Source organism: Musca autumnalis, unplaced genomic scaffold (genome assembly GCF_047663935.1).
Source record: "Musca autumnalis isolate F117 unplaced genomic scaffold, ASM4766393v1 scaffold_3, whole genome shotgun sequence".
NCBI classification, from domain to species: domain Eukaryota; kingdom Metazoa; phylum Arthropoda; class Insecta; order Diptera; family Muscidae; genus Musca; species Musca autumnalis.
In genome coordinates this window covers 178,348,767-178,371,242 of record NW_027411866.1, presented here as the reverse complement: position 1 = coordinate 178,371,242, position 22,476 = coordinate 178,348,767, and the positions used below count along the sequence as shown (strand labels likewise).

Below are 22,476 nucleotides of genomic sequence, written 5' to 3'. Positions count from 1 at the left end.
CGAAAGAAAACAAAAACTTTACGTTCTTATTACAGACCCGCCCACCAAGAAAAGAGCAACAAAGCAAATACAAGAATCCTTCTATACAACAACTACAGCGCCATAACCATAAAATAAAAGGTCCTTTAACCTTGTTTTGCATTTCCTCCTCATTGTTGTGCTAATTGTGTAAATGTAATGTGAATCCGAAATTATAAAATCATAAAATTACTTCCGCAACGACTCCTAACCACCATAAAATATTAGGGGCACTTGGTTGACTTGCTAAAGAATTCCATCAATTCTTTTATTAAAACACTTGACATCATCACAGCTTGTGCTTGTGGTTAAAGTCAAAACAAAGAACATTCATTTCCAGCATTGACAAAAGAAACCAAAATGACATCCAAGAAAAAAAGATGCCGCAAAAGTAAAACATCTTTTTGTGTCATTCTCAAGATATATTATTGTTAATTAAAAGACAGATTGCAAGTCCTTTTCTGTGTGCTATCATCACAATACTTTATTTTCACAGGATAATTAAAGTGATACAACCAAAAGGGGTGTTTGTAGAGTGTGTCGGTAAAGAGTTGAGCGTAGCCATTTCAAATATACTTAATATGTAAATGACAATTTGCTTCCTTCCGGCATTTATTGCCATACTACAGAAAAAAAACCACAAAATGTGTCAAAGAAAAATCCATTTAAATTTCTTGGTTTCATTTTGGTAAGAATTTTCCTTCTTCTGCTTTTGGTGTTATTCATTTCTAATGGTTTTATTTTAGTTACGGTCTCATAGCATAGCAGCTCTAATGGCTCAATACAATGCAAAATATCAATAAATTTTCACTTTGAATTTCTTTGGGGATTTATATGACTTGCTGCACGAAATCCAAGCAAGAAGGACACAGGATTACAAAATATACAATTTGTGTTCCAGTTAACTTGAAAAAAAGAAATACAACAACAAAAATACAAGCTAACACCAAGCAGCAAAGAACAGATCTAGTTCGACGGCAGAAGTCCACTAGTGTCACCCAGTCCACACACAAAAAAACATAATCGTTCTTACATTGCAAGAATACAGCTTGGGTGGGATTTTTGGAACATTTGGACCTATATCAAGAGAAGAATAATAAAATTATAACTGTATAAAGCAGATCACAGTGACTACTAAAAACTTTAGCCATAACCAGCCATTTTAGTTAGTAACTGAAGGATTTTTTTTAATTTGAAGTTAGAAGCAGGACCATATTAATGAACAAATAATTCTTTAATTCCCATCCAAACATTATAATTTCTGTTAGGCTGTGTAACACCAACTTCATTTTGTCAACAAAGCAATTTTTATGTACATATATAGTACGACTAAAAAAATATTTACAAGTTTTAGCCGAATTGGACAATAAATGCGATCTGTACGTTACATGCGGACATGCAAATATCGATTCAAAAAGTTATTCTATGTATATCTTTAAAAAGAACTACATATGGGGAACTGCCTTTAACACCCGTTAAAGGTAGTGAGCTAAGATGTGCCGCGCGTTCACCCATAAGAACGTTAAAAACTTGGGTTTGAGCGTCGGGTTAGTAACCCTCCCATAGAAAAATCAGCCTACTATGAAAAAACGAAAGAAAAGAAAAACAAACCCCTCTAAAGATGACGAACCCCGCAAACGTTTTAAGGACCATGATCTGCGAATCTGCACCTGGAATGTTCACACTCTTTATAGAGAAGGTACAGTTTACGCATTGGCAGATGTACTTGAAAAGTACAAGGCCGACATTACTGCCATACAGGAAATACGATGGAACGGGAAAGGCGTCACAACAACACCTAAAGGTGACGCACTGTATTATAGCTGCCATGACACAAAGCATGAGTTTGGTTGCGGTTTTGTAGTTGGTCGGAGGTTAAAACATCTGGTCTCCAGCTTCACCCCAGTGAATGAAAGACTCGCTGCAATTCGATAAAAAGCAAAATTCTTCAACATCAGCTTTATTTGCGCTCATGCTCCCACTGAAGACAAGGACGAACAGATCAAAGATATGTTTTACGAGCACTTAGAAGAAACTTATGACCGTTGCCCTGCCCATGACATTAAAATTATACTAGGCGATTTTAATGCCAAAAATTGGCCCAACAGTCGGGAAATTCAGTCTCCACAATGAAACATCTGACAATGGTATGAGGCTGATAGACTTTGCAGCTGCAAGAAACATGGTAGTTAGCAGTAGCAGATTTAAACATCTCGATATTCCTAAGGGCATCTAGCTTTCGCTAGATCAAAGAACAAGAAATCAAATTGATCACGTTGTGATAGATGGAAGACATGCATCAAGCGTGTTGGATGTACGATCATTCCGAGGTACAAACATAGACTCGGACCACTACCTTTTTGCAGCAAAGGTACGTACCAGATTAAACGTAGCAAACAAAGTGCGAACAGACACAACACGGAAGTTGGACATCGGTAAGCTGCAATCACAACAGATAGCCACAGCATATTCCACTCAACTGCTTAATCAAAGCACTCCTCGTCCCGATAACATAGCAGGACAATGGCAAAACATTGCCCACTACACGCAAACAGCCGCAAAATCAGTACTTGGATACCAGAGACCTCCACAAAGGAATCCATGGTATGACCAGGAGTGTCGTGCTGCTACCGAAGAGAAAAATGCGGCATATAGGGCTACTTTACAATCAGTAGCAACGCGTAGCGCACGAGAGAGGTATCGGGAGAAAAGGAGAGAGGAGAAACGCCTTTTCCGCAGGAAAAAGAGAGAGATGGAAAAGCGGGAGTGTGAAAAAATCGATATGTACAGGAGACAGAATGATGTCCGAAAATTGTACCAAAGAGTGAAACATTAAACAGATGGCTTTGGAACTGGCACATCCTCCTGTAGAGACCAGCAAGGTAATCTGGTAACTGATACAGATAGTGTGCTCAGGATATGGAAAGAGCATTTTTCCAAACTGTTGGTATCCAATAGTAGCGAAGTCGACGAAGATACCACAGATCCAATCCCAGAAGATGGTATTGAATGTATACCACCCCGCCAAGGTGAGGTAAATACAGCAATAAACCGGCTGAAGAATAATAAAGCAGCTGATGGCCTACCAGCCGACCTGTTTAAAACCGGAGGCGACACGCTGATAAGGTGTATGCATCAGCTAGTTAACTCCATCTGGCAGGAAGAAAGCGTACCCGAGGATTGGAACCGGAACATCCTGTGTCCCGTCCATAAGAAAGGAGATAAGACTTTATGCTCCAACTATAGGGGCATAAGTCTTCTCCCTATCGCCTACAAGATAGTGTTAGGAATTTTGTGCGAACGACTAAGGTCCATGGGCAACGAAATAATTGGACCATACCAATGCGGCTTTAGACCTGGCAAGTCCACCATTGACCAAATATTTACCCTGCGGCAAATCCTGGAGACGACCCAAGAGATGCAGATCGACACATATCACCTTTTCGTCGATTATAAAGCAGCATTCGAGAGTCCCCTCCGATCAATGGTAGTCCATGCAATTTCTGAATTTGGTATCTCCGCAAAGCTCATTCGCCTTTGTAAAATGACTCTAACTGACACAAGATCTTCAGTTAAAATAGGAAAGAACATCTCTGAAGAGTTTTGTACCAAAAGAGGTTTCAGGCAAGGTGACAGCCTTTCGCGTGATCTTTTGAACATCCTGCTACAAAAGATACGAGAGGCAAACGTTAAAAGAAGTGGCACAATCTACATGTTACTTGCTTATGCTGATGATATAGACCTCATGGGACAATCAGTAAAAGAAGTAACCGATACCTTTATGAAGGTCGAAGGAGAATCTGCTAAATTGGGTCTGGCGGTAAACGGCGAGAAGACCAAGCTAATGGTGTCGACTCGCAATGCGTCCATTGAGATCGGACCAACTGTTGAAGTTGGTTCCTATAATTTTGAGGTAGTAAAAGATTTCGTTTACCTCGGCACCGCCGTAAACACAACAAACGACATCAGTTGTGAAATAAAAAGAAGAATTGTATTGGCCAACAAATGCTACTTTGGCTTAAGTATGCACTTTAAAAACAAACCCACAACTCGTCAAACAAAAATAACGCTTTACAAAACACTGATACTACCCGTGCTGATGTATGGTTCCGAAGCTTGGGTACTTACGCAAGCAGATAAGGTAGTGCTTGGCGTGTTTGAGAGAAACATTCTTCGAAAGATCTACGGACCAATCAGCGTTGACGGTGGATATCGACGTCGCATGAACCACGAGCTGTATCTGCTATACAACGACATCAATATAGTTAAACGTATCGAGGTGCAGCGATTGCGCTAAAAAGGCGTATAAATATGAGCCGCTTGGCGGTGCACGCAGAATTGGCAGGCCAAAGAATAGATGGCGCAAACAAGTGGATGAAGAGATGACAAGGCGCGGTATTCCAAAAAGCGAAGCACTAAACAGAGAGAATTGGAGATCATTTCTTAGTTCGGTCTATGGAACAAATGTTCTGTAATGGGCCAGCTAAGTAAGTAAGTAAGACAAATACCCTCTACCACATTATGGCTCTACCTCTAGTTCAGTGGTCAACACTTTGTAATACTTATATTTGTTTATTAAACAAATCAGCCTATTTAAATTATTTCCTTGCATTCCTTCGAAAAATCGATTTAATCTTGTTCATGTTATTTCCTTTTTTTCTGCATTCAACTTTCTCCAATTTCCTTAAAGGACCCCAAATCAGATTTTTGTAATATGACATTTTAATCAAAAGCTGTATTTCCCATGAATGAAATAATTTATTTCCCTTATTCATTATTGCAATCTTCTTCGTCCAAAGAATGCAAGTGTGCAACCAGACGAAGAAATATTATATCAGAATGTAGTCAATCAAAAATATGATAGTTTGCAATAGAGGACATCTGAATGAGAAATATTTTATTGTAAAAAGAATATCGAATTGGAATTCTTAAAATGTATTTGAAGTTATATTTGACATATTTTTTCTTTATTTATACCCTCAGCCTTTAGGCTAGAAAGGGTATATACACTTAGATACGACCAAAATGTGCCTCATCGAAATAACAGTTTTAGACCCCAAGTACCTTCTGATACCTTCCACACTAGATTCTGAAAAAGTGAAGTTTAAGAGCTCCTCCCGCATCGTTTTGATTCTTTCTTCAGTAGGTTGTTCTGGTGGCCTCATTTACGACGGTACAAACTTTTTCCGGAGTAAGTCAATACTTCCTGAGATAATGGCCCAAAAGCTCCAAAGCCCTGCCGAAACATTCTTACATGGATATTGTGCAAGATAATTCTAAAACTTTTTCAATTTTTCTTCCAAACTTAGTTTAACGTAATTTAATATTTCTAGTCTTTTATGAAAAACTTGGTTACTTTTTTATCTTTTGCTGAGGTTATTTCCCGTCTCAATATTCATTCGAAAATTTTATAACGTCCTCCAAGTGCGAACGGCGTGCTCATAGAGGTGTTACAGCATTTGTTAATGTGTGTGGTATTTTGTTAAAATTGAAAAAATAAAAATAAATGAGGCCGTTAGAAAAACCTACTGAAAAAGAATCAAAACGACGCGAGAGGAGCTATTAAACTTCCCTTTTTCAGAATTTTGTGTGGAAGGTACCCAAAGGAGTGGACCGATACATGACTGGATGAAATAATACGATGTGCTACGTCTGTACTAATCAGAAATTCCTTGCGAGAATTGTCTCGCGGATTTGCCATTTTTGTTGGTGCCGGCAGGGTTTCTTGGAGCAAGAAAAAATTGTACCGTCGCAAAAGGAGCCGCAAGGACAATCTACGGAAAAAAGTTCAAAACGATCGGAGAGGAGCTCTTGAACTTCACTTTATGCGAATTTTGTGTGGGAGGTACCCGGAGGAGTGGACCGGTATAGTCCACATTCGAACCCGAACTATATCTGGAAGGAATAATACAATACAATGTGCAAAGTTTGGACCAAATCAAATGCTCACTTCTAGAGTTATTGTTCACACAGTTTTACAGAAAAATGTTGAACTTTTGTGGGGGAGGTACCCGAAGGAGTGCACCGAACTTAAACTAAGTTTGGGCAAAATATTACGATACCCAAAATTTGGTTCGAATCGGTTGATCCGTTCGACAGTTATCGTGCGCACCAGCCAGCCAGACAGACGGACGGACGTGGATAAATACACTCCTAATTATCTGAAACGAATTTACGTCCAAATATACAAACCGTTATATATACCCTTTCTAGCCTAAAGGCTAAGGGTATAAAAATGCAACTTCTCCAAAACTATAACAGGGGCTCAATTCTCTTTCTGTGAAAATGTGAAATGAAAAATTGTATAAAGGAAAGAAATGTCAAACGAAAAATATTATAAAGAAAATATTTTTCATTTAAAATTTTCATAGAACGAGAATCCAGCCGCAGATATTGTGTTCATTGCTTTTTGTTGTTGTTGTAGCAGCATAGAAACCTACGTGAAGCACAGGTTTGATGCAGGGTTGGCAGCCGCTGGCCGAAACACTATGGTTTCGGGTCAATCCGGTACGAAAGAACCCGCTGCCGTAGGATTTTTGCTTTTGTTGGGTAGGTAGGATTGTTGTCTTTAAGAAACGTTTTAATAAATTACCGCAGCGTTTACACGTAGTGAGCTATTTTATTTTTCCTCAGGTACTAAATTTTAGTCAAATTCCGAATTTAGTGGACTGGAACTTTTTGAGAACAGCATGAAACAAAGTTTTATTTTCGCAGCATCATACCAAAATGTGTTCTCTTTCTGCCGATATATACGCTTGTACCCGTCCCGTTCCGCCTTTTAATTTTAGAAATTGATTTTTTTTAATATATGTATTTTTTAACATTTGGATTTTTATGGTTTTATTGGTGTTTGAACGTTTTTAATAGATTTGCACATATGAAAAACTTAAAAACACTCACATTTGGAGGCAAATTATGAATAAATGTTAACTTTGACCTTAAATTCATCTGCAACTACCACACCGTGCCACCGTGGTGAATGGTATGCACACCCGCCTTGCACACATAAGGTCGTGGGTTCGATTCCCCGGCCAAGCAACATCAAAACACTTTTCAACGGTGGCAAAATACCCCTCAGTAATGTTGGCGACATTTCCTGAGTAATTCAGCCATGTAAAACTTCTCTAAAAAAGTGGTGTCTTAGACACGCCGTTCGGACTCGGCGATAAACTGTAAGTCCCATATCATTGAGCTAATATGAATCGGGGTGCACTCATTGATATGAGGGAAGTCTCCCTTGTCCCTTATGGGATGTTTGTGGAACAATTATAACTACTACACCGAATTTTATGAAAATATCTTTATGCGTTCAAAAGTTACAGATTTTTGTCCAGGAAAAACGATTCTAAACAGTGCGCCGGCAGTGTTTTTTAGAGCTCTTGGGCGATTACATCTTTACTTACTTAGCTGGACCATTATAAAACATTTGTTCCATAGACCGAACTAAGAAAAGGTGTTCAATTCTCTCTGTTTAGTGCTTCGCTTTCTGGAATACCGCGACCTGTCATTTCTTCATCCACTTGTTTGATGTGGCTCGAATTCATATGCCTTTTTAGCGGGTTCATCATAGCTTATTAACTATATTGATGTCGTTGTATGACAGATGCAGCTCGTGGTTCATACGACGTCGATATTCACCGTCAACGCAGATTGGTCCGTAGATCTTTCGAAGAATTTTTTGTCAAACACGCCAAGCACTGCCTTATCTGCTTGCGCAAGTACCCAGGCTTCGGAACCATATATTAGCACAGCTTGTATCAGTGTTTTGTAAAGCGTTGCTTTTGTTTGACGAGATGTGGCCTTGTTTTTGAAGTGCTTACTTAAGTCAAAGTAGCATCTGTTGGCCAATACAATTCTTCTTTTTATTTCACAACTGATGTTGTTTGTTGTGTTTACGGCGGTGCAGAGGTATACGAAGTCTTTTACTACCTCAAAATTATAGGAAGCAACTTCAACAGTTGGTCCGATCTCAATGTACGCCAGGTCTAAAGCCGCATTGGTATGGTCCAATTATCTCGTTAACCATGGGCTTTAGTCGTTCGCACAATATCCCTGACACTATCTTATAGGCGATAGGGAGAAGACTTATGCCCCTATAAAGTCATATATCCTTTCTTATGGCGATTACATCACGAATTATGGACTTGGCCCCCGAACAAAATTGTTCAAGGGATGGGAGGACAATTGCAAAGATTTCATTCGGCAAGACTTATAGTGCTCTATGAGAAAGTTAACTGACCTCTTATGGGTAGAACTACTGCTCTTGCACACGTATTTTGGTTCTCGAAGGAGAAGACAAATGGATGGTGATTTGTCATGAAAATATACGCTAGTGTTCCAAGAGAAGAACTTCTGATCTTCTATGAGAGGACCTATTTTTACAGGTCTTATAAGAGATCAATAAATAGGAGATAAACTACTATAAACTATAAGAGAAGCATTTCTTAGGAAACAGCATTTCTATAAGCCAACATACATATAACAAGCTCTGGGGCTTATTCAGTAAATTTTTAACAACCTTACTCACTTTTAATTTTATAACAATTCCATTTGTTTCTTTTGTACTTGTTACAAAACCAAAAGAAATTTTAATAACTTTTCAATCGATAAAAGTTACTGACAGCCTGTTTCACTATGTCGAACGAAAAAGAAAACGAAAGAAAAACTACTTAACTAGTGTATAATATTCAATTTTTTTAGTTGTTTCGGAGCAAAAACAAAGTCGATATTATCATGAAAAGCAAAGTTTAGGTGTTTTTCGTTCGCATTCATTTTCTTTCGACATAGTGAAACAGGCCCTGAATTTGTCTACATATAGTATTTAGGGATCAGAATTGGCACAAAAACAGAACAGACACACCTATTGGGACAAAAGACAAACTAGTATTCGTATGCAAGAATCTCTGCTTCTATTTGGTGGTATTCCAAAACAAAAGCCTGCCAGGAAGGAAAAACATCTCAATGTTGTCGTAGGTGGTCATTCATTAGGCACAAATACCATCCCATTTTTTTCTATTGTTGAGATTTTTAATTATTTGACGAATATTTCCTGGTGTTCATTTTAACAAAACTGGCCAATAATAAAGAAAACTGTCTGAGCTTATGTTACTCAAGGTCAAATAGCTTAGCTTCCCCAATTTTCAAATTATGGAATTTTTATTCTCTTGCAATACGTATATTGAAGAGAAATCCCCGATAATAAAGTTGAACTATTTGAGTTTAAATCAATACCAATTCTTTTGGAGTTAATGGTAAAATATCGAAGTTATTGCAAAAGGTGACAATCATTTATGAAAATAGTTTTACTTCAACACTGCTACTCTGGTTTGCCCTACTAAAGGCAGAGACACATTAGGCGCATATCATTCATGCTTAAGTCATTTATGTCGAATGGCCAATGAATCGTGGAAAGTTTATTGAACGTGGGTAGTAATGTAATTTATCGTATGATTCGTTTTGCCCTAAAAATTAAGTTAACTCACTCAGTAATTCAAATATTTTTACTATTAATATTTGTTACCACATCCCAGGACCCGGGGTGGGTTAGTATAAGAATTTCTGTTACTATTTTTAAATTCTCACATAATTTCCCTAAATAAAATATTTATACATTTTGTTCACATAAAAAACTAAAGTATACTTTTAGTCTGACTAATATGTTACCAATATATGTTGCATATTTAACAGGCATATATACATACCTGTTCGTGTTGAGCTTTAAGGCTTTATTGTAAATTGTAAATATATGTATAGTATTTCGGTTTACAACAATGGTTTTTATAGTTCAATGAACCGTATACTGAACTAACAATCTATATATGTATGTAGAAAACAATAGCTCCATTGACTTGTGCAGACACTTTGTTACAACTAAAACAACATAGAACATAGATAAAAGAAGAGAAGTCTTGACAAAAATGCAGTCAACATTGCTGAACAAAATCTTTAGAAAAACGGAATAAAAAAAAGTACAGAAGTGTCATAAAAAGAAACATTTAATTATTTAAATTTTAACTTGTTTTGCATAACTATTATCAGATTATTATATATTGTATCAATTATAAAAAATATTCACTAAACGTACTCAGACATACAATTTTTTTATGAGGACTCTAATGCGTTCAAAACTTTCCCATGTGCACGAGTAGATCATTAAAGGGATTAAACAAGTTTTAATCGTCACTGTGAATTGTTTTATTTTATTTTTAGATTTTGCAAATTTGTTATATTTGTTATTCCACTGTGCCATATTGAAAATGAAGACCTTTTCCAATATTACTCTCTTTTGAATTGCATTTCCCTTAGCAAAGGGCGAAAGCAATGAAATCCGAAAAAAATAAACTAAAACAAGCATAGAATCCCAATAGCTAACGTGTGACATGCAACATGTTGCATGCTTTGATGACTTATACTCTATGGTGCTAGTAAAATAGTGCTACGTTTCGATAATGTCAAAAATGTTCTTTCTAAAGGAGGGCTCTTTGGGTACTGGTTTGATATCGAAGATTGTATTTTTGGCAACATTAGACAACATGATGGTATAAAGTTGTATGGATAAACACCAAACATGGAACAATGGCAGCATCGCCATCATCCTTGTCGGCGACAACCTCATCATGACCATGACTTTGGTGGTTTTCTTTGTAGTTTTTTTTTTTGCTACTAACTTAGCAGTTACAAAACTCCCAAAAAAGTTCCTAGACCTCTGCATGAAGCCTTTACATAAACTTGGCTTAGTTTTAGAGTTACGTTAGTCTATAGGCAAACATGGCTCCTTTTATTTATAGTTCAGTTTCATTGTTAACTTTACAACACTTTGTTGGTTTGGCAAACACAACTTTTTTGTGTGACATAAATCAAATTTTTGGAAGTTGAGCCCCAAAGCAACCCCAGTAAAATGCAGCAGCCAATGTCTGTCGTTTATTGTGCAGTTGTGTATCTTTTAACTTTTTTTGTTCACATTTTATTGGCCAATGTGATAAAAATTTCCTTTCACAAAAATTGCTGCAACAATTACTTTTTTGTTCTTTTGATAGATTTTCCTTTGAGATTTCAAAGGACAGTTTTTACTTGTATGTTGCAGAATTTTTGTTGTCTATATATAAAAGCAAACAAAATTTATTGGTAAATTTTAAAGAGTTCAAACTACAGGCTGGAGTTTATGTTCTATTGGGTGATTTTTATTAAATTATCACAAACGTTTTATATATAATAATATAAATAATTTTGGGTCGATAACATTTATTTGGTTGGGTATATTAAGGTGTAAATATGCGTTTATAAAAGAAACAGAATTATTAGGGTACGAAAAGGGTAAAATATATTTATAATTACAAAACGTCACCCAACGCCATCTAAACTTCAAAATTGTTTTTGAATGAGTTGTAGTTAAAAGATAGTACCTAATCTTTTGTAAAAACTTGACAAATATAGCAAAGAATACCTCATGTAAAAATCATCGCTTAGCATATTCTCATAGGCAGTAATTTCTCTAAAAAATTGTCAAGAACGCTAATTCCTGATGGCCCACAGGGTCTCTAATAAAAATGTCACCACGCCATAACGCGGAAGTTCGTCTCACGGCGGATCTGTCCTTCGGGGTTCATAATATACTCACCAAGGCCTTTCTTCCCCAAGAGGAATTTTCCGTGCCCCAGACTTTCACCTCCATTTTGTTGCACAGTGTTATCTAATCTAATCTAAAAAAATGTGTGTTAGCTAGGTGAAAGGCACCACCTACGGGGCTATATCAAAGAGTCTTTTTGGCGGAAAAGTTTTATAGCTGCAGGTAACTTCAAGAGTCAAATTGAGGGTAGTTTCATCAAAACAATGTAGACCCTCAAAAATGGACCCATGTTGACGAATTTTAGTGAAGAAATTTCGTTACCACTGAAAATTCCCGAAAATCGGGAGGTACATTTATATGGCGGAATATACCAAAACATGGACCTATATTGACGATTATTTTTGAATAGACAAAATTGTAGCTAAAATTCTCAAAATACCGATCATTACAGCTAGTTCGGTTAAAAATTGTAGCTAAAATTCTCAAAATACCGAAAATCGGGAGATACCGTTATATGGGGGCTATACCAGAACATGTACCTATGTTGACGATGTTTCGTGGAGATGTTTCATGACCACTGAGAACCTCAAATCAAACTACAGCTAGTTCGGTTAAAAATTGTAACTAAAATGCTTAAAATACCGAAAATCGGGAGGTACGGTTGTAAGGGGGCAATACCAAAACCTGGACCTATGTTGACGATGTTTGGTGGAGATGTTTCATGACCACTGAGAACCTCAAATGTCAAATTGCAGATAGTTCAGTTACAAATTGTGGCTAAAATTCTCAAAATACCGAAAATTGGGAGGTACCGATATATGGGGGCTATACCAAAACATGGACCTATGTTGACGATGTTTGGTGGAGATGTTTCATGACCACTGAGAACCTCAAATGTCAAATTACAGCTAGTTCGGTTAAAAATTGTAACTAAAATGCTCAAAATACCGAAAATCGGGAGGTACGGTTATAAGGGGGCCATACCAAAACATGGACCTATGGTGACGATGTTTGGTGGAGATGTTTCATGACCACTGAGAACTTCAAATGTCAAATTGCAGATAGTTCGGTTACAAATTGTGGCTAAAATTCTCAAAATACCGAAAATTGGGAGGTACCGTTGTATGGGGGGCTATACCAAAACATGGACCTATGTTGACGATGTTTGGTGGAGATATTTCGTGACCACTGAGAACCTCAAATGGCAAATTACAGCTAGTTCGGTTAAAAATTGTAGCTAAAATTCTCAAAATACCGAAAATCGGGAAGTACCGATATATGGGGGCTATACCAAAACATGGACCTATGTTGACGATGTTTCGTGGAGATGTTTCATGACCACTGAGAACCTCAAATGTCAAATTGCAGATAGTTCGGTTAAAAATTGTGGCTAAAATTCTCAAAATACCGAAAATCGGGAAGTACCGTTATATGGGGACTATACCAAAACATGAACCTATGCCCATATCCTTTGAGATATATGTTTGTTGATCACTAGGAACCCTAAGTGCCAAATTATAGCTAATTCGGTCTGCAAATGTGGCGAAGAACGTCAAAATACCTCATCCCATCTTCGAACTTGACTTGCCTATGGAAAAAAGAACCTCGGGTGCAAAATTTCAGCACTCTATCTCAATTATTGCGGACACTAAAGTGATTACAACAGACGGACATGGCTAGATCGTCTTAGAATTTTATCCTGATCAAGAATATATATACTTTATAGGGTCGCAAATGATTAGTTCGATGTGTTACAAACAGAATGACAAACTTAATATACCCTCCATACTATGGTGGAGGGTATAAAAATGTTTGTATGTAAAATTTTTATGTTTAAAATTCTTTTCAGACAAGTCAATAAAATATAGAAATGTATAACCATATAAAGGACTGAACCTAAGCTGACAAATTTTAGGTGGAAAGTTATTTTCAGCCAAGGAAGACTTAATATCAAATTTCAGCCATTTTGGCGGGATATTGAGGCCACAACCTTCAAAATACCGGAAATCGGGAGGTACCGTACTATGGGGGCTATATGAAGACATGGACCTATACCAACATATTTCAGGTGGAAAGTTTTATACCCCCAAGGAAGACTTAATACCAAATTTCAGCCATTTCGGAGGGATATTGAGGCCACAATCTTCTAAATACCAGAAATCCGTGGAACTATACCGACAAATTTTAGGTGGAAAGTTGTATACCTCCAAGAAAGACTAAATATCAAATTTCAGCCATTTCGGAGGGATATTGTGGCCACAACCTTCAAAATACCAGAAATCCGGAGGAACCGTTCTATCGAGGCTATATGAAGACGTGGAGCTATACCGAAAAATTTCAGGTGGAAAGTGTTATACCCCCAAGGAAGACTTAATGCCAAATTTCACCCATTTCGGGGGATATTGAGGCCACAATCTTCTAAATACCAGAAATCCGGAGGTACCGTTCTATGGGGGCTATATGAAGACGTGGAACTATAGCGACAAATTTAAGGTGGAAAGTTGTATACCCCCAACAAAGACTAAATAACAAATTTCAGTCATTTCTGTGGGATATTTGAGGCTACAACTTTCAAAATACCGAAAATCGGGAGGTACCGTTCTATGGGGGGGGCTATATGAAGACGTAGACTTATACTGACAAATTTCAGGTGGAAAGTTTTATACTCCTAACGAAAACTTTATACAAAATGTCAGCCATTTATGTGTGATGTTGAGGCCACAACCTTCAAAATATCGGAAATCGGGAGGTACCGTTTTATGGGGGCTATATGAAGGACAAATTTCAGGTGTAAAGTTTCATATCCGTAACGAAGACTTAATATTAATACATTTCAGCAAATTCGGTGGGATTTTTGATCACAAATCCTTGTATATATTTTTGCCTATGGGCATTTATGCAAATATGTACAAATATGCCCGATATGCAAAATATGCAAAAATTTCTGGGCCTAATTCGTTTTATTTTGTGATGAGTTTCTGTCTAATCAGATTTTCTCTACGACCATCCTAACCATATATTCATTTGCATATGATTCCGCTGTCTAGTCATAACTGTACATACTTCCAGACATATGGATTATATCGGTCCATTCCTTCGGGTACCTCCCACATAAAACTTTAACGATAATGGCCTAAAAGCTCCGTGAAACCTTGATGGCACCAACTAATATGGCAATGGGAGTTTTTGATTAATCCAAACTTTGCACATCGTATCATTTCATCAAGTTATGTATCTGGTTGGAATTTGGACTATATCGGTCCAGTCCTTCGGGTACCTCCCACACAAAATTTAGGAAAAAATGAAAAGCTCGTCTCGGATCGTTTTAAATTTTTTTCAAAACGATTTTCTTGCTAGGGAAGAGGAGGCAAGTCCATACTTCTTGAGATAATATCCCGAAATCCCCAAAAAAACACTGTTGGCACCACCTAAACTGGGTAGTACGAGAGATAACCCTCGAAAGGAGGAACCGTTTTGGCCGAAACGTTTTACATCGTATTATTTCTTACAGCCTCGTATTATGTCAGAATATTGCCTACATTGAACCACACTTTCGGATTAACCGATTCGGTACAAAATCTTGCTTTCGTTATATTTTGTCAAAACTTAGTTTAAGTTCGAAGATGGGTTTCATCGGTCCACTCCTTCGGGTAACTCCCCCACAAAAGTTCGAAAATGTTCGGAAAATTTTTACTCTTTACCCATTTGGTCCATACTTTGCACATCGTGAAATTTCTACCAGACTTAGATGAGGTTCCAATATGAACTCAATCGGTCCACTCCTTCGGGTATCTCCCACATAAAAAAATCGCAAAAGTGCAGTTTAGGAGCTGCTCTCCCTTCGCTTTGATTTTTATTGTAACACCTTGTATTCACAGCCCCCATACGACAGTACAAGTTTCATCTTGGGCTTCCTGAGTGTTCAAAATACTTTGAACAGAACTTTGTTGTTGCCATCTCTTGGCGAGAGGTCAGCATGTTCGAAATACATTCGAACAGAATTATCTGTTTATATTGATAACAGCTAGACATTTAGGTTTAGAAGATCGTTTTACTTTCATAGATCGTAAATCTGAATTCCTTAAGTAGTTTTATGATTGTCTTAAGTGCTGTGTGTACTTATGACCTTTCTATCTGCATGTTAATGTAACGACCCTTTGCGGGGGTAAACAAAATATGATTAGACCACATTGTGTGATAAGTAGTGTTAAGTAGTTTAGTGTGATAGGACGACCTAGAACATAAGATGATTGAAAATAAAGAATGAACAGAATCGAAATAGCATTCGAACCGTCCGGTTGGAGTTTTTTTTCTTCTCAACATTTTTAAACAGACGAGCTGCGGCTATCTGTTGGATGCTGCAGCATCAAATTTATATTTATACACTGAGAAAATAGCCTGAAAGTTGTTGGAGCGCAAGATAACTCTTGAACGTATCTGCCGATTCGGTCCAAAATTTTGTCTTTGTAATATTTTGTCCAAACTTGGTTTATGTTCGAATATAAGCCATATCAGTCTACACCTTCAGGTATCTCCCCCACAAAAGTTTAAAAATGTTCAGAACATTTGTACCCATTATAACTCTTGAAAGGAGTGACCGATGTAATCCATACATTGCACATCCTAATATATCTACCAGATATAGATCAGGTTCGAATATGGACTATATTTGTCTACTCCTTCTGGTACCTCTCACACCAAATTTCGGATAAGTTCACTTTAAGACCTGCTCTCGAATCACTTTGATTTTTGTTGAAACGATTTGCATTCGCTACCTCCATTACGACGGTAATAGTGTTTTCAGGGGCAAGTCCACATTTCTTGGGAATGCAGCCCGAAAGATGTAAAAAATCCTTATGTCACCATATGTGGCGGTCGGAGAGCACGATAACTCTTGAACTGTTCAACCGATTTGGTCCAACATTTAGTCTTCGTCATATTATATCCAAACTTAGTTTCATGGGCAATACCGGTCCACAACTTCCGGTACTTCTCCCAATATTAAAAAAAGTTCACTAAAATGCTAGGACGATATCACCTGAATGGGGCAAACAATTTGGTCCAAATTTTGGATCTCCTAATATTTTGTCAAAATTTAGTTTAACTTCTAAAATGGCCCACATCAAAAGTTCAACATTAGTGCAGTTAATTCTTAATCCAAATTTTTGTCGGCAAGTTCAAATGTCCAAAAATGGCCACAAAATTCTGAAGAGATCTTAAATACATTCGATCTGTCCGTAGGTGAAAGTTTTACTTCGCACTGGCTGAGGTTATATATCTGTCGGCAAAGCCGACTGACACTTTTTTACTTGTTTAAATTGAAATATGTCATTTAACGCCACATATACCTCAACATGGTAATCGAACAAGATGCCGTTGAAAAATAAATAAGCACCCGAAACGTACGTATATGTAAAAAATTATTGGGCGTACTAGCGTTGTACAGTGGTTAGCATGTCCGCCCAACCTACACACTGAATGGGAGGAACAATGGACAAAAGTTGTACTTTTAAAAGAAAAATATAGAAAGCCCCTGACGGTGAGCTGAAGGTATAAACAATTGAATTGGACATGAACAAAACGAAGCTGTAATTTGGTATAAATTCTGAAATCAGTCACTTTTCGTCATACATTGAATTCATTCAAAACTAATAAACAACACAATTCAAAATCATTTTATTTATTTAAAAATAATAACTAACATTTAAAAATTTGCAACAAAACTTTCAAATTTATTGCTTGAAAAATATTTAAAATATTTCAAAAATTTACAAACTAACAACGTAGTTTTGTTGAAGTCATTTTCAATTTGGTGCGAAATTTTCTTTTGTTAAATATGAGCACCAAAGTTTGCCTCTTCTCACTTGCCAACCATTCATTTTGTACGAACTATTACAACAATGACCTAAGGTATCATTGTTACAAAACAATAACGGTAAATTAACAAACTGTGAAAAACAGGAATAGAGAACAAAAACTACACAGAAAATGGCTAAAGCTAAAAGCATCAACAAAAAACGGTGGAGGGAGGAGAATTCAATTTTCCACTTGGTTTGTATAAAGCCTGAAGTGGCGAACTCAATAAAACTAGAACCATAAAAAACAAGATGCGATGAAAAACAAAGAGCAGATTGTTGATAAGGTTTGGAAAATTGAAAGTGTTGCATTTAAGTTGGTATTTTTGGTGACTTTTTTGGGCCATTGGGGGGAGGTAGTGCGTTATTATTTTTAAAGGTCTTAGTTTGTAAATTACCTGTAGATAAACAAATAAAAAATATTGAATGAAATAAATGTGATTTCTTTAAAAAAAAACAAATCGGTGTAGTTTTTTGACTGCATAAGTTCTGTGACATACATACATACATACATACATCGAGAAGGAACATTTGAATCCACAAATGATAGCTACAGATTTGCTAAATATTACACCACAATAACGATAGATATCCTTAGATTTAAAATTGTCGGAATTAAGTTGACATAAAAAAGCTTATAATATTAATAGTGTGGGTCAAATCTTCGGTTTTCCTTTTTCACTTGCAAAAATCAACGGTCATTAAGCTCGATTCCAACGAGAAATTAAATAGAATTAATATTAAAAATTTTCAAAATAAATTAAAATTTAATATAGTATATGAGAGCAGAAATCCTACTTCCCTGTTATACTTCGAAACTTTTTTTAAATCTTTCCTTTAATATTTCACATTTTTGCATCATTTTTCATAGTCCTGTGAGCAGGGCTCCAGAGTTTAGTCACACTCCAGTGCGTGCTTAAAGTTAATTAAACTATCTATTAAATAGACACCACCTTTGTTTTGTGGTATCGTTTTTTTTTTTCTTTATTCTCAACGTAGTAGGAGAAGTACAACAACATAATCATCATCGTTAGCACCATCAACCTCGTGTTTGCACACAACTTCAGTTCACCAACTGCATAACCGTTCATTTATATCCCTTTGTGTATCATAAAATAGAAAGAGGATCCAAAAGAAGCATGCTACGAACGCGAAAAATTAAACTGGAACGGATTAAAACTTATAAATTAAATTTCATAGTCGGAATTTTAAGGAAAATTGTGGAGTAGTATTAAAAAAGAGAAAAGGTTATGGTATTAAAAGTTTCTCCATTTTTTTTTTTTTTTTTGTTATTTTTTCATTTTTCTTCTGCTTCTACCCAAAAGGCCATGTGGGTCTAAAGTGCAAAGAATTGGATGGAAAATTAGTTGTTGTTGCCCCTCACACATACATACTTTCATATATTCGTTCTTTCACACAAAAGGAAAAGTTTTAATTAAACAGTTTTTTTTTCACTCATTGAGAAAAACGAATATGGCAGTTCAAAATAAGTCTGTGTATAATGGGGTTAAGGCCAAAAAGGATCTGCATTGCTAAGAATTGCCATATTCAGCAAAGTTTTGCCTATTAAGCAGTTACAATTTAAAATGTGTTTAAAGACTTTTTTGGGGTTGTGGCAATGTTGAGCCAGAAGACAATATTAGGCAAACTGATAAGCCACCCAAGGAGATGGGAAACCTATTGTTAGTTACATGTCGGACACAACCTTCAAAATACCGAAAATCGGGAGGTACACTTCTATGGGGGCAATATGAAAGCATGGACCTATACCTACAAATTGCAGGTTGGAAGTTTTGCACCCTCACCGAGCACTAAATACCAAATTTCAGCCATTTCGGTGGAATATTGAGGCCACAACCCTCAGAATACCAATACCGAACATCTGGAGGTATAGTTCTATGGGCGCTATATGAAGGCGTGGACCTATACCGTCAAATTCAATGTGAAAAATTGTATACCCCAAATGAAGACCAAATACCAAATATCAGCCATTTCGGAGGAATGTTGAGGCCACAACCCTCAAAATACGGAAAATCGGGAGGTATACGAAGGCGTGGACCCATACCTTCAAATTTCATGTGAAAAATTTTATACCCCAAATGAAAACCAAATATCAACTTTCAGCCATTTCGGAGGAATATTGAGGCCACAACACCCAATATACGGAAAATCGGAAGGTACCGTATTATGGGGACTATATGCAGGCGTGGACCTATACCGTAAATTTTCATATGAACAATTTTATACCCCAAATGAAGACTAAATACCAAATTTCAGCCATTTCGGAGGAATATTGAGGCCACAACCCCCAAAATACCGAAAATCGGGAGGTACCGTTCTATGGGGACTAAATGAAGGCGTGGGCCTATTCCTCCTAAGATCATATGAACAATTGTATACCCCAAATGAAGACTAAATACCGAATTTCAGCAATCTCGGAGGAACATTGAGGCCACAACCTTCAAAATACCGCAAATCGGGAGGTACCGTTCTATAGGGGCTATATGAAGGCGTGGACCTATACCGTTAAATTTCATATGAAAAATTTTATACCCCAATTGAAGATTAAATACCAAATTTCAGCCATTTCGGAGGAATATTGAGGCCACAACTCTCAAAATACCGAAAATCGGGAAGTATCGTTCTATAAGGGCTATATGAAGGCGTGGACCTATACCGTTAAATTTCATATGAAAAATTCTATACCCCAAATGTAGACTAAATACCAAATTTCAGCCATTTCGGTGGCATATTGAGGCCACAACCTTCAAAATACCCAAAATCGGGAGGTACCATTCTATGGGCGCTATATGAAGACGTGAACCTATACCGACAAATTTCATACGGAAAGTTTTATACCCCAAATGAAGACTGAATACCAAATATCAGTCATTTCGGAGGAATATTGAGGCCACAACCTTCAAAATACCGAAAATCTAGAGGTATCGTTCTATGGGGGCTATATGAAGGCGTGGACCTATACCGACAAATTTCATTCGGAAAATGTTATACTCCCATTGAAGACTAAACACCAAATTTCAGCCATTTCGGAGGAATATTGAGGCCACAAACTTCGAAATACCGTAAATCTGGAGGTATCGTTCTATGGGGGCTATATGAAGGCGTGGACCTAAAACGACAAATTTCATACGGAAAGTTTAATACTCCCATTGAAGACTAAATACCAAATTTCAGCCATTTTGGAGGAATATTGAGGCCACAAACTTCAAAATACCGAAAATCTGGAGGTATCGTTTTATGGGGGCTGTATAAAGGCGTGGACCTATATCGACAATTTTCATACGGAAAGTTTTATGCTCCCATTGAAAACTAGATACCAAATATCAGCCAATTCGGAGGAATATTGAGGCCACAACCCTCAAATTACCGAAAATCTGGAGGTACCGTTCTATGGGGGCTATATGAAGGCGTCGACCTATACCGACAAACTTCATACGGAAAGTTTTATACTCCCATTGAAAACTAGATACCAAATATCAGCCAATTCGGAGGAATATTGAGGCAACAACCCTCAAAATACCGAAAATCGGGAGGTACCGTTCTATGGGGGCTATATGAAGGCGTGGACCTATATCGACAAATTTCATACGGAAAGTTTTATACTCGCATTGAATACTAAATACCAAATTTAAGCCATTTCGGAGGAATATTGAGGCCAAAACCCCCAAAATACCGAAAATCATGAGGTACCGTTCTATGGGGACTATATGAAGGCGTATACCTCTGCCGTCAATTTTCATATGAAAAATTCTGTACCCCAAATGAATACTAAATACTAAATTTCAGCCATTTCGGAAGAATATTGAGGTCACAACCTTCAAAATACCGAAAATCTGGAGGTATCGTTCTATGGGGGCTATATGAAGGCGTGGACCTATACCGACAAATTTCATACGGAAAGTTTTATACTCCCATTGAAGACTAAATACCAAATTTCAGCCATGTCGAAGGAATATTGAGGCCACAACCCTCAAAATACCGAATATCGGGAGGTACCGTTCTATGGGGGCTATATAAAGGCGTGGACCTATACCTACAAATTCCAGGTGGAAAGTTTTGCACACTCAACGAAGACTAAATACTAAATTTCAGCGAGTTCACAATACCGAAAATCGGGAGGTACCGCTCTACGAAGGCGTGTACCTATACCGACAAATTTCATACGGAAAGGTTTATAAATGAAGACTAAATACCAAATTTCAGCCATTTCGGAGGAATATTGAGGTCGCAACCTTCAAAATACCGAAAATCTAGAGGTATCGTTCTATGGGGGCTATATGAAGGCGTGGACTTATACCGACAAATTTCATACGGAAAGTTTTATTCTCCCATTGAAGACTAAATACCAAATTTCAGCCATGTCGAAGGAATATTGAGGCCACAACCCTCAAAATACCGAATATCGGGAGGTACCGTTCTATGGGGGCTATATAAAGGCGTGGACCTATACCTACAAATTCCAGGTGGAAAGTTTTGCACACTCAACGAAGACTAAATACTAAATTTCAGCGAGTTCACAATACCGAAAATCGGGTTTACCGCTCTATGAAGGCGTGTACCTATACCGACAAATTTCATACGGAAAGGTTTATAAATGAAGACTAAATACCAAATTTCAGCCATTTCGAAGGAATATTGAGGCCACAACCGTCAAAATACCGAAAACCGGGAGGTATCGTTCTAAGGGGACTATATAAAGGCGTGGACCTATACCGTAAATTTTCATATGAAAAACTCTATATCATAAATGAAGACTAAAAACCAAATTTCAGCCATTTCGGAGGAATATTGAGGCCACAACCCTCAAAATACTCAAAATACCGAAAATCGGGAGGTACCGTTCTATGGGGGCTATATGAAGGCGTGGACCTATACCGTCAATTTTAATATGAAAAACTCTATACCCCAAATGAAGACTAAATACCAAATTTCCGTCATTTCGGAGGAAAATTGAGGCCACAAACTTCAAAATACCGAAAATCTGGAGGTATCGTTCTATGGGGGCTATATGAAGGC

General features: G+C 37.2%; 1 protein-coding gene across 6 annotated transcripts in view; it reads left to right on the top strand.

Moving 5' to 3' along the window:
* The window catches only part of mgl (low-density lipoprotein receptor-related protein megalin), a 579,665-nt gene that overhangs the window by 383,729 nt on the left and 173,460 nt on the right, over window positions 1-22,476 (top strand). The gene's annotated exons all lie outside the window — the stretch shown is intronic.